This window comes from Gossypium arboreum, chromosome 2 (assembly GCF_025698485.1).
Source record: "Gossypium arboreum isolate Shixiya-1 chromosome 2, ASM2569848v2, whole genome shotgun sequence".
In the NCBI taxonomy this organism is placed as follows: domain Eukaryota; kingdom Viridiplantae; phylum Streptophyta; class Magnoliopsida; order Malvales; family Malvaceae; genus Gossypium; species Gossypium arboreum.
In genome coordinates this window covers 89,817,046-89,828,356 of record NC_069071.1, presented here as the reverse complement: position 1 = coordinate 89,828,356, position 11,311 = coordinate 89,817,046, and positions in this window count along the sequence as shown.

Here is an 11,311-nt window from a genome sequence, read left to right as displayed (position 1 = left end):
TGACTATTGGAAGAATGGAAATAAATACTGAGAGAGAGATCCTGTTGAACATTCTGGAGAGATCGAATGAAATAGAGGGCGTAGCTAGGTCACATGTATGATGCTGAGTGCACATCATGTGTACAAGAGAGCTACGAGACACCCTGTAGTAGCTAGGTCACATGCGTGATACGAGATGTATCCCATGTAGACAAGAGAGCTACGTGAAAGATAAATGTAGCTAGGTCGCATGCGTGATTCCAAGTGAAGGACACCATGTAGACAAGAGAGCTACGTGAAAGATAAATGTAGCTAGGTCGCATGCGTGATTCCAAGTGAAGGACACCATGTAGACAAGAGAGCTACTGAGACAAATCGGCTAGGTCGCATGAGTGGTACTAAGTGTTCCCCATGTGTACAAGAGAGCCGAACTAAATGAAGTATGATGGTGGGGTCAGTCTTTGAAACCGTTAAATATCGAGGATTGATCCGAATTGTTCAACGGGATGGTTTTGTGGTGACATTGTGGTTTGGACCTACACTTATAGTGAATGAAATGTGGTGAAAATGAATTGTGGCATATACATATATACGATAAAATGAGGTTAGTATAAAGAATGTGTGAAAGAGTGAAATTAGTATTAAAACTGTTTTTAGATGGCAGCAGTGACGTGATTTTGAAAAATCACCAAAAATAGGAGGAATATAATTAGAGGTTGAATGAGATGTGAAATTAAAGCTTAATGAGTCTATTTTCATATAAAAGAAGCAGGGCAAGCAAAGGAATTCTATATTTTGAGATATTTACAATTGTAACTGACTTGCTCAGGATGAATACGTGATCCCCTGTTTCCACTTTGAAAAATCATTAAAAATTGTACAAAGCAAATTAAGAAATATAGTTTACATGCCTAAATTCCTTATTGAGACTAGTTTTAAATACAACAGACTTCAGGGTTGTTTGAGTTATGTACTGAGAGAAATTCAATTCGTAGTGGACAGAGGTCAGGCCAGTCGAGCTGTGTAACAGGGGAAACTTTAACTAATAAACTGTACTAATCTGCTGAACCAAAATTATAAAAAAATTTAGCAAGAAGTTTTATGAGTCTAGATTCAGGAAATTTTACGGATATGAATTTCGAGTTTTGTAACTCGAGTTATGATTTATTTAGTGAATATGACACAGCAGAGACAAATTAATCGAAGTGGAATAAGTAGTGAAGTTAAAGTAGACATACTTGAATTGTTGTGTAAACATGTTAGATTCTTAAATTAGTATTTACATACTACTTACTAAGCTATAAGCTTACTTCGTTTCTCTCTTTTGTCTTATAGTGTTCTCCACTTGCTCAGAGTCAAGGATCGTGAAGATCTACCCGCACTATCATACTTTGGGGTATTTGGACTAAATGTTTTGAATTATGGCATGTATAGTAGACAAAAAATTATTTTGTTATGTGTCATATTTGTCTAGGTTTAAAATATTAGTTACAAGATTACTCGACCGGTTACTTTGTACAAGCCATAAAAGTTGGGTAATATTGTTCAAGATATATGTTATACGATGCATTATCAAATGGGATGACATATTTCTATCTTGGTATATGTTATGTTCTGGTAATACCTTGTATCCTGTTCCGGCGACGGTAACGGGTAAGGGGTGTTACAAGGTGAATCTCATATCTGTGGCTAGATTTGGGCTAAAAGGGCCACACGAGCGTGTAGGCCCATTTGGGCCGAGAATAGGCTTTAGGCCCATTCGTATTGTTATCCCTGTTTAGAATACTTTTGTTTACTAAAATTACTGAAATACCCTTAGTTTGTAAAAATACTGAAATACCCTCGATTTGTAAAATTACTGACATACCTTCGACTTGTAAAATTACCAAAGTACCCCCGATTTACAGATTATCGTTTTACCCCCGATTTACATAATTACCGTTTTACCCCCGATTTACATAATTATCGTTTTACCCTTGACTTACAAAATTACCGTTTTACCCTCGATTTACAGAATTACCGTTTTACCCTCGATTTATAGAATTACTGTTTTACCCTTGATTTACAGAATTACTAAAATACCCTTAGTTTGTAAAATTACCAAAATACCCCTAGTTTGTAAAATTACCAAAATACCCTTGGTTTGTGAAATTACCGAAATACCCTCAATTTGTAAAATTACCAAAATACCCCTGATTTACAAAGTTACAAAAATACCCTTGACTTTCTAAAAATTATAGAAATAACATTGGTTTACAAAATTACTGAAATACCCTTGGTTTGTAGATTTACCAAAACACCCTTGTAGGATGAAATGACTAAAATACCCCTATTAAGTAAAAAGACCTTAAAGCCCCTATAGGGTAAAGTGACCATAAAGCCCCTGTAGGGTAAAGTGACCGTAATACCCCTGTATGGTAAAATGACGAATATGCCCTTATGTTCCGTATGACTGATGTGCTTAGGATTTACATATATTGATATTGGATTAGTTAAGTTTGGGTGACAGCTGGTGGTTATCGTAGGCGATTGATTTTGGAAACGTTTCAACTTCAACCCGTAACAGGTGTGTACTAACCCTCGTAATAGCTTAGATTAATATTTGCTGAGAAGCCGAAATGCTAAAATACCGGTATTTCGAGAACTTGTAATGTTGCATTTGGGTATAGATGCGATAAATACGATAAGATCGGTGTTTGGATCGATGGAACAGGTAAGAACTCAATTTTGTGCACGATGGTAAGTTGGGCCTCAATGGGCTGAAATTGGGCCCAATGGGCTTTCGGGCCCATTTTGGTAGAATTGATAGAAAATGGAATTTGGAAAAGTTGCACGTTAACACGGTTAGCATTGTTGTAAAATTTGGGTTAAGTAGGCTAAATCAGCATTCGTAGGGCCCATTAGGGGTTTTGGGCCCAAAAGCCCGAATTTGATAAAGTGGGTTAAAGATCATTGTTTAAACACTCGAAAATATTGATAATTATAATGAACATGGAAAACCGTGATATTTGGTAAAATTATGACAATACCCTTATAATGTGAAAAATGACTATTGTGCCCTTGTGGGCAAGTGACTAACTTGGACTGTGTGGTTGACGGATTTTATTGTGAATATATGTTGATGATATGAATGATTTGACTGTGATTGTTTAATTCAAATATGGGCATGACATTCTGCATACATGACATGTTGCATTGCGTTGGGTTTTTATATGGATGGAGGAAGTGTAAACGGGCTTATGCCCCAGTTTACCGAAAAGGGCTTATGCCCCAGTTTATTGAAAAGGGCTTATGCCCCAGTTTATCGAAAAGGGCTTATGCCCTAGTTTATTGAAAAGGGCTTATGCCCCAGCTTACCGAAAAGGGCTTTGCCCCAGTTATTAAAAAGGCTAGGCCTCTAGATATATGATAAAGCAGCTATGCTGCCAGTGGTGTGTTGGTTGGGTGGGTTGAGTTATTCCCCACATGGTGTGTTGGTTAGTACGGGTGGAGAGTAGCGGATGGTGGGTTTAGTAGTCTCCCCAAATGGGCTTGCATACATTCATTGGTATTTCATGTGATATTGAAATGGGCTTGCATACATCCATTGACATTACATGTGATATTGAAATGGGCCTATGGGCCATACCGTTTACAGTAAAGGCTTCGGCCCAGTGAAATGATTTATGAAAAGGCTTTGGCCCAGTGATATGATTTATGAAAAGGCTTCGGCCCAGTAATCGTTAAACGAAAGGCTTCGGCCCAGTATATGTCAAGACTAAATAGGGCTTTGACCCAGATTGTACTGATACTGTGTTTTCACTGTTTGTTTGTTATTGGGATTACACACTGAGTTTTTGTAAACTCACCCGCTTCTAATGCAAGGTAATCCCTAAGCTTAGATGGTTTGGAGCTGCAAGGGACTCGGAGATGGCCACACTACTGTTTCTGTTTCTTTTAATTGCAATAAGTAGCCGATTTATTTCTTTATATGTTTTATCTTATTAATTTTATTGGTTGGTTTTGGGTTGTAATAAGGCCATTTTAATTATTTTTCTAGGATTATTTTATTTTTAATAACTTTAATCTATTTGTTAATAAATGGGCTAGACTTAGGTCGTGTTTTCAAAATGATAATTGTTTTCAAAATAACACCACGCCACGATTATCTGATTTATCAGAGATTTCAACTTAAATAAATTACAACTGGATTTAACCAAGTGTGGCAATGGTTGTGGGCATGTCTAGGATTGGATCCATTAGAAGAGCTTGGTACTTAAGCAGCCTTCATGGCTCACCTCCTCTGATACGGATTCCTACCTGGTGCCCAGCTCCCACTCACTTTGTTAGCTTAACAAAAGTAGGTTTTTAAAGCACCAAAACGAAACATGGGTTTTTAACTTCAATGTGGCACATCAGATTCGGCCATAACGTATAGGCCGGGTTTGGAGTATTACATTTAATGGTATCAGAGCCAGGTTGCAAAACTCTGTTGTGGTATGGGTAGCAGAAAATTATTGCTATTTTTTTTCTTTTCTTTTTCCGAAATTGGGGTTTGAAAAGGGTTTTTCTAAAATTTTGTTTTGAAATCTCTCAACAAAACCTGACTTGTTTCTGAAAAGATGTTACTGGAGGTGTGGCACACCGAGTCTCCCGCACCAAATCTGTAAGTTCTCTAACTCTGTTTACTGTTATAGATTGAAATGCTATATTGAGAAACCACTATAGATAGTAGCACTATACTGAAACTCACTAGTTAAGAGTAAACTGTAACACTTGAATTTAGATTTAGTATTTATTTGGTGTGTGTTCTGGAAATGTAGAAATTGTTTGCGTGTGAAATCTATCCACTCCGATGGATAAATGTTTTGGGTGTATGTTAGTATTATTAGTATTAGAGTGCGCAGCGGAAATGTGGTGGTGTAGTCTGAGAGTGGAAAATTTCGAGGACGAAATTTCTTTAAAGGGGTAGAATTGTAACACCCCGAATTTGGGCCTAGAAGTATTGGGCCTTGAGTGGGGGTCCGTAAGGAGGTTGTATATAGGTATTTAATTGTGCAATGAAATGAAACAATTAAATGTTTGCTTTAATGGTTAATGGCTTTGAGAAGTGTTGGAGAAATCTTGGGTTCAAACTTGGGCTTTAGCAAAAATTTTGGTATTAAGTGAAAAAAACCTGGATGCTTGGATGAGGGCCTTTTAAATTATTGTGGTAAATAAGTGACACAAGGAAGCATGTAGTCTAGTGGTTGTGGCGTCATTAAGGTTGTATAGGAGCTTGGGTTCAAGTCTTGGCTCTTGCAATTTATTTTGTTTTTTTTAAGGGAACCTAGACTTTGGCCTTTAGACCTTATAGGGATAAAATATGACACAAAAAGCCTTGTGGCTTACTGGCAAGAAACGTGTGGAGCTTCTGAGGGGAGGCATGGGTTCGAATCCCATGGCAAGCAAGGAGCATTTATTTTGCTAACAGGGGGCGGCAAGAGTTGGTGTTGAATTTAAACTCTGATGTTGGAGGGATCCCATATCGGGAAGCTAACATAAGAGTGGATACAAAGCTGGCTTTAAATAGAGGGAACCATGAGGAGAGTAAAGGTACCTTTCTTGGCTAATCCCTCTCACTGTATGGTGTGCTCGTTTGGGTTGGGCGTCGGCTAAGAGTGCTCTGAGCGTGGATTAACTCCAGTCTCCTATCAGGTGTGTATTTCTCACTACTCTAGCTGTAGGATGGCTACTTCGGGCCCTGATGGGCCGAAAAGGGCCATGTGGGCCCAATGGGCCTACGGGCCCAATTGGATATGTGACAGCCCTAAATTGATCCTAGTCGAAAAGTGGTTTTGGGACCACTAAACCGAGTCATAAAAATAATTAACCGTCATAGTTGATGCTCATTATATGTACATATGCATGTGTGAAAATTTAATGTTTAGATTTTGTTAATTGTAAGTGAATTTTATCAAATAGGACTTATGTGAGAAAATTTAGAAATGTGCTAGGCAAATGTAAGGTGGCCTATAAATGCATGTCGTGAAAATGCTGGGTTTGCATGTCAATTTACCCAAAATTTAAGCATAGTGGCCGGCCATGCTATGAATGGAAACATGTTGCAAACATGTTTAGTTAGTGGTTATGTTAGAAAGAATAAATAATGAAAAAGGAATATGATGAAAACAAAGAAAAGAAAAAAAAGTATCCATCCTTTCACATTTTGTTGGCTTGGCTGAATGTTCTAAGAAGGGGGGGGGAAGAGCTTGAGAAAATCAGCCATGGGAGGTTGCTAGACTAAGGTATGTTTGATGTTGTCCATGAGATTCATGCATGTTTTTAGTTGTTAGTTTGAGTTCTACCTAGCCCATGGTTTAAATCTTTGCTATGAGATGGGGATGATATTCAGCCATGGGTGTTGTCTTCTTGGTTGATGTTTGATGTTTGATGTTGTGGTGATGAGGCATGAAGATGAGTTAAGTTTTGCTAAGGTGGATTTGTGTTGATGTCATTTGCATGCTAAGGGTGAAGCTTTGTAATGATACATGTGTATGGTGCTTTTGATGTTGTGAATGGAAGTAGAGGAAAAGTAAAAGAAAATTTATGTAGAAATGTGATATATGTGGATTTATAGGATGTTACAAATATATGTGAAGCCATGCTAGATTAGGAAAAATTCAGTCAAGTGTTCATGAGATGAAATTTTGTGTTTAGGTGAATTAAAGATGATAGTATAGTTGATATTATATATATATATATATATATGCATATTCGGCCATCAAATTAAGAGCATAGGTGATGATGAGTCTAAGCTTTGTACATTCGCCACATATATATATATATATATATGCATGTGTGATTGGATTATTGATAGTAGGCGATAGCATATGGTTATTAATGAATAGCTAAGAGCATAAGGTAGCAAGATAAAAATTTTACCATGCCGCTCAGATGTCATAAAATCATTAAAATGTGAATACCAATATATGTAGCAAAGCGGTTGAATGAGTTAATTTATTTGTTTAAGCTCAAGATCCTAAAGGAGAGGCGTCCAACAAGGGGAAATCGAAGGTCATCGAGTAACCGACTTGGAATTATTTTACCCAACACAAGGTAAGTCATTAAGCATATAGTTGGTATTGATTTAAATGATCGTAATACCTATGCAATTGTGTTTAATGAGATGAAATGTATACAAAGGTATATGTATGTAGAGATGAAATTGTCGAATGTAAAAAAGAAGTGAAGCGTATATAGTGGCTGGTTTTCGGCACTAAGTGTGCGGACAATAAGTGTTCACGGTTGAGAGAATGGCACTAAGTGTGCGGGCTTCAAATGCATGGCACTAAGTGTGCGAGTTTAAAGTACATGGCACTAAGTGTGCGTGGTTGATTATTAAGCACTATGTGTGCGAAACCACTATATAAATATATATATATATATTTTCTATCAATTATTTATATTAAGGGTGCGACCTTACCGAGTCGATTTCGAACAGCGGAAAGGGTAAGTACCTTGAGTTCATGGCTAATAGGTGCTATGTTTATATATGGAGTTGAGCGTGGTAAGTTTTGAACCTATGTGATGATTATAATTGAAGTCACGTACATAAGGTTCATCGTGGAATAGGTGAAAGTTCGTTTAGTTGTATGATTGTAACGAAAATAAAATGATGTATGGAAATGCCTCAATTATCCTATTGAATAGCGTATGAAATGTCAATGTAGGACTTGGAATGAGATTGAATCGTAAGGTCTAAGAAACTATGGCATAGTTCGGTATGGATGGAGTACTTAGCCTCATTTCGTTGTTTCCTCTTGTGAAAATTTTATTAATGGATGGTAGTGTAATGCTTATGACTTACTGAGTTATATACTCATTCGGTGTTTGCTTGTCACCCATTTTAGGCTTCTTGGACTCGAATTTTTGCGTATTCGGGACCGTCATCAAGTCATCACACCGCTTGCAACTTTTTGGTATCTTCTTCTTAGTTGGTCTAAGAGAACATTTCGGCATGTATAGGCTATTATGTTTGTTTGAACTTTGGTATGTAAAACTTTGGATAGCCATGCGAAAATGGCTTATATACGTTTTTAGCATAGTACTATAATCGTTTGTATGTTGATCACTAAGAGGTATGGAAATGTTTGGAAACGATTAGCCATTGGAATGGTTAATCATGATTGTACTTTGTGCTATGTATGCAAAAAGGGCTAATTGAATCATGGAAACTATGAAATAGGTAAAGTCTACCTTAAAGGCAGATGCTGACAACAGCAGTGATGTGGATGTGAAAAATCACTAAAAATAGTAGGAATGGAATTAAATAGTAAATAAATTATTTAAATGAACCTTGATGAATCTAATTTCATATGGAAGAAACGAAACGGTCATATGAGTTGTATGTTAAGAGATATTTAGGTTTTCGTGAAACAGGGCCAGAATGGTTTCTGGATTCCCTGTTCCGACTTTGGAAATTCATTATAAATTAACCCGAGACATTTAGAAGTCATTCCATATATATATAGATTCCTTTTTGAGTCTAGTTTCTATAGAAACAAACGACATCAGTATTGAAGCCCTGTACAGGGAGATATCCAGGTCGTAATGCATGAAGGTCAGTGTAGTCACACCCTGTAACAGGGGAGACTTTAACTAATAAACTGTACTAATTGGCCTGACCAAAAATTCTAGAAAACAATTTGTAGATGGATATATGAGTCTAGTTTCAGAGAAAAATCACGAAACTGATTTTTGAATTGTAGAACTCAAGATATGATTTTTAAGGTGACAGTGACACGCTTAGCCACCGTCTGGAAATTTTTTTTATGAACGGTGAAATTAAGTGAACGAAGTCGTTAACTGCCGTGTCCCACCCAGCGACGGTCTCGAGTGCACGGGTGTTGCAATTTTATTGGTATCGAGCTATGGTTTAGTCGGTTCTAGGACTACCATAGCGCGTATGAGTCTAGCTATACATGCCTTAATGTTAGTGCTTAATAATGTGATGAGTTCTGACGGTTAAACTTTTTGTTTTGATTAGCAAATGGAACCCGAGGTAGAGAGACCCTTAGCGGATGACGTTGAAAGCGTAGCGGCTGCCCCTGCGCAAGGGACACCGCCTGTTGAACCTCGGTCATCTGCAAATAATCGGGATGAGGGGCAAAACAAGCCTTCTTCACCATGATGAATGAGTGGGTCGCATAATATGCCCGAACCATTCCTACTGTCCAACCATTCCCGAATTTGAATAATCCACCCCAAGAGCCCGTAATGCCATCGATTCGATCCTATGAGGCTGAGTAAACCACCAGAGACTTGATTAGGAAGCGCGGAGCCGAGGAGTTCAAGGCCATAGTTACTGATGATGCCGAAAGGGCTGAGTTCTGGCTTGATAACATCATTCGGGTGTTCGATGAACTATCATGCACACCCAATGAATGTCTAAAGTGTGCTGTATCCTTGTTGTGAGACTCAGCCTACTATTGGTGGAGGACCTTGATTTCCATAGTCCCAAACGAACGAGTTACTTGGGATTTCTTCCAAGCAAAATTTCGAAAGAAATATATTAGTCAACGGTTCATCGATCAAAAGCGTAAGGAATTCTTGAAACTCAAGCAAGGCCAGATGACAAGATCTCGAATACGAACATGAGTTCGTAAGACTCGACCAGTATGCCCGGAGTGTGTGGCTGATGAGGTTGCTATGTGCAAGAGATTTGAAGAAGGATTGAATGAAGATTTAAAGCTACTAGTGGGTATTTTGGAGATAAAAGAATTCGTAACACTAGTAGAACGAGCTCGCAAGGCGGAAGAACTTGGAAAGGAGAAGAAGAAGGCTGAATTTGAAGCTACAGACTATCGTAAAAGATCGATGGGTAAAGCTCCATTCTCATACGTAAAGAAGTTCGTGGAGGACACTATTAAATCGAGGACGATCAGGGAATTTCCATTAGAGCACGACCATCGACGGACTCCCGAGCTACTTCGGTAGCTAGCGTGGGTAATAATCGCCAAGAGAAACCTGAATGCCCCCAATGTGGAAGACGACACATAGGTGAATGTTGGGGTAAGTTTACTAACAGGGCCTGTTACGGATGCGGTTCAAGGACCACTTCATTAGAGATTGCACGAGCTTGATGAGAAGAATAGGATGCAAGGTGCAAGACCTAGTGGAATGACAACTAGAGGTAGACCACCGAGAATTTCAGGAGGTAGGGGTGGTAGTCGAGAGGGGCCTCGATCACGGTTGTTCGATCCGAGACCAGACTCTGCTAGGGCATATGCCATCCGTGCACGAGAGGAAGCATCCTCCCGATGTTATCATCGGTACTTTCACTCTTTTGACACTAATGTAATTGCATTAATCGACCACTGGCTCTACTCATTCTTATGTATGTGAGACTTTAGCATCCAAAGAAGACTCGCCTATTGAGTCTACTAAGTTCGTAATTCGAGTGTCAAATCCTTTGGGTCAATATGCGCTTGTTGACAAAGTGTGTAAGAGATGCCTCTAATGATCCGAGAATCTGTTTTTCAACCGATTTGATGCTTTTACCATTTGATGAATTTGATGTTATTCTTGGTATGGACTGGTTGACCGTATATGACGCAGATGGTGAGTTGCAAAAGAAAAACCATTGATTTAAGGTGCGCAAATAACGAGATAATCCGAGTTGAGTCTACGGACTTAAAGGGGTTGCCACCGTAATATCATCAATGTTGGCTCGAAATATGTAAGAAAGGGTGCGAAGCATACCTTGCGTATGTACTTGATGACAAAGAGTTAGAAAAGAAACCCGAATCATGCTTGGTGGTTTGTGAATACCCGGACATTTTTCCCGAAGAATTACGGGTTTACCACTGCTCGGAGGTAGAGTTTGGTATTGAGCTTGTACAGGACTACTCCGATTTCGATAGCTCAGATCGTATGGCACCAACCGAGTTAAAAGAGTTGAAAGCTCGCTTGCAAGAATTGACGGATAGAGGTTTCGCTCGACCAAGTTTCTCACCTTGGGGTGCACCAAAGATTGTTTGTGAAAAGAAGGACGGAACCGTGAGGTTGTGCATCGATCGTCGTCGCTTAAACAAAGTGACAATAAAGAATAAATATCTGCATTCAGCGTATTGATGATTTGTTTGATCAACTAAAGGGAGCCTCGGTGTTTTCAAAGATAGATTTGAGATCGGGTTATTATCGCCATGGATTCGAGATTCGGATATACCCAAAACCGCTTTAACGAGATACGGCCACTACAAATTCTTAGTGATGCCGTTTGGGCTCACTAATGCCCTCGCGGTATTTATGGATTTGATGAATCGGATCTTGAGACGATGATTTGGACCGGTTCGTAGTTGTGTTCATTGAC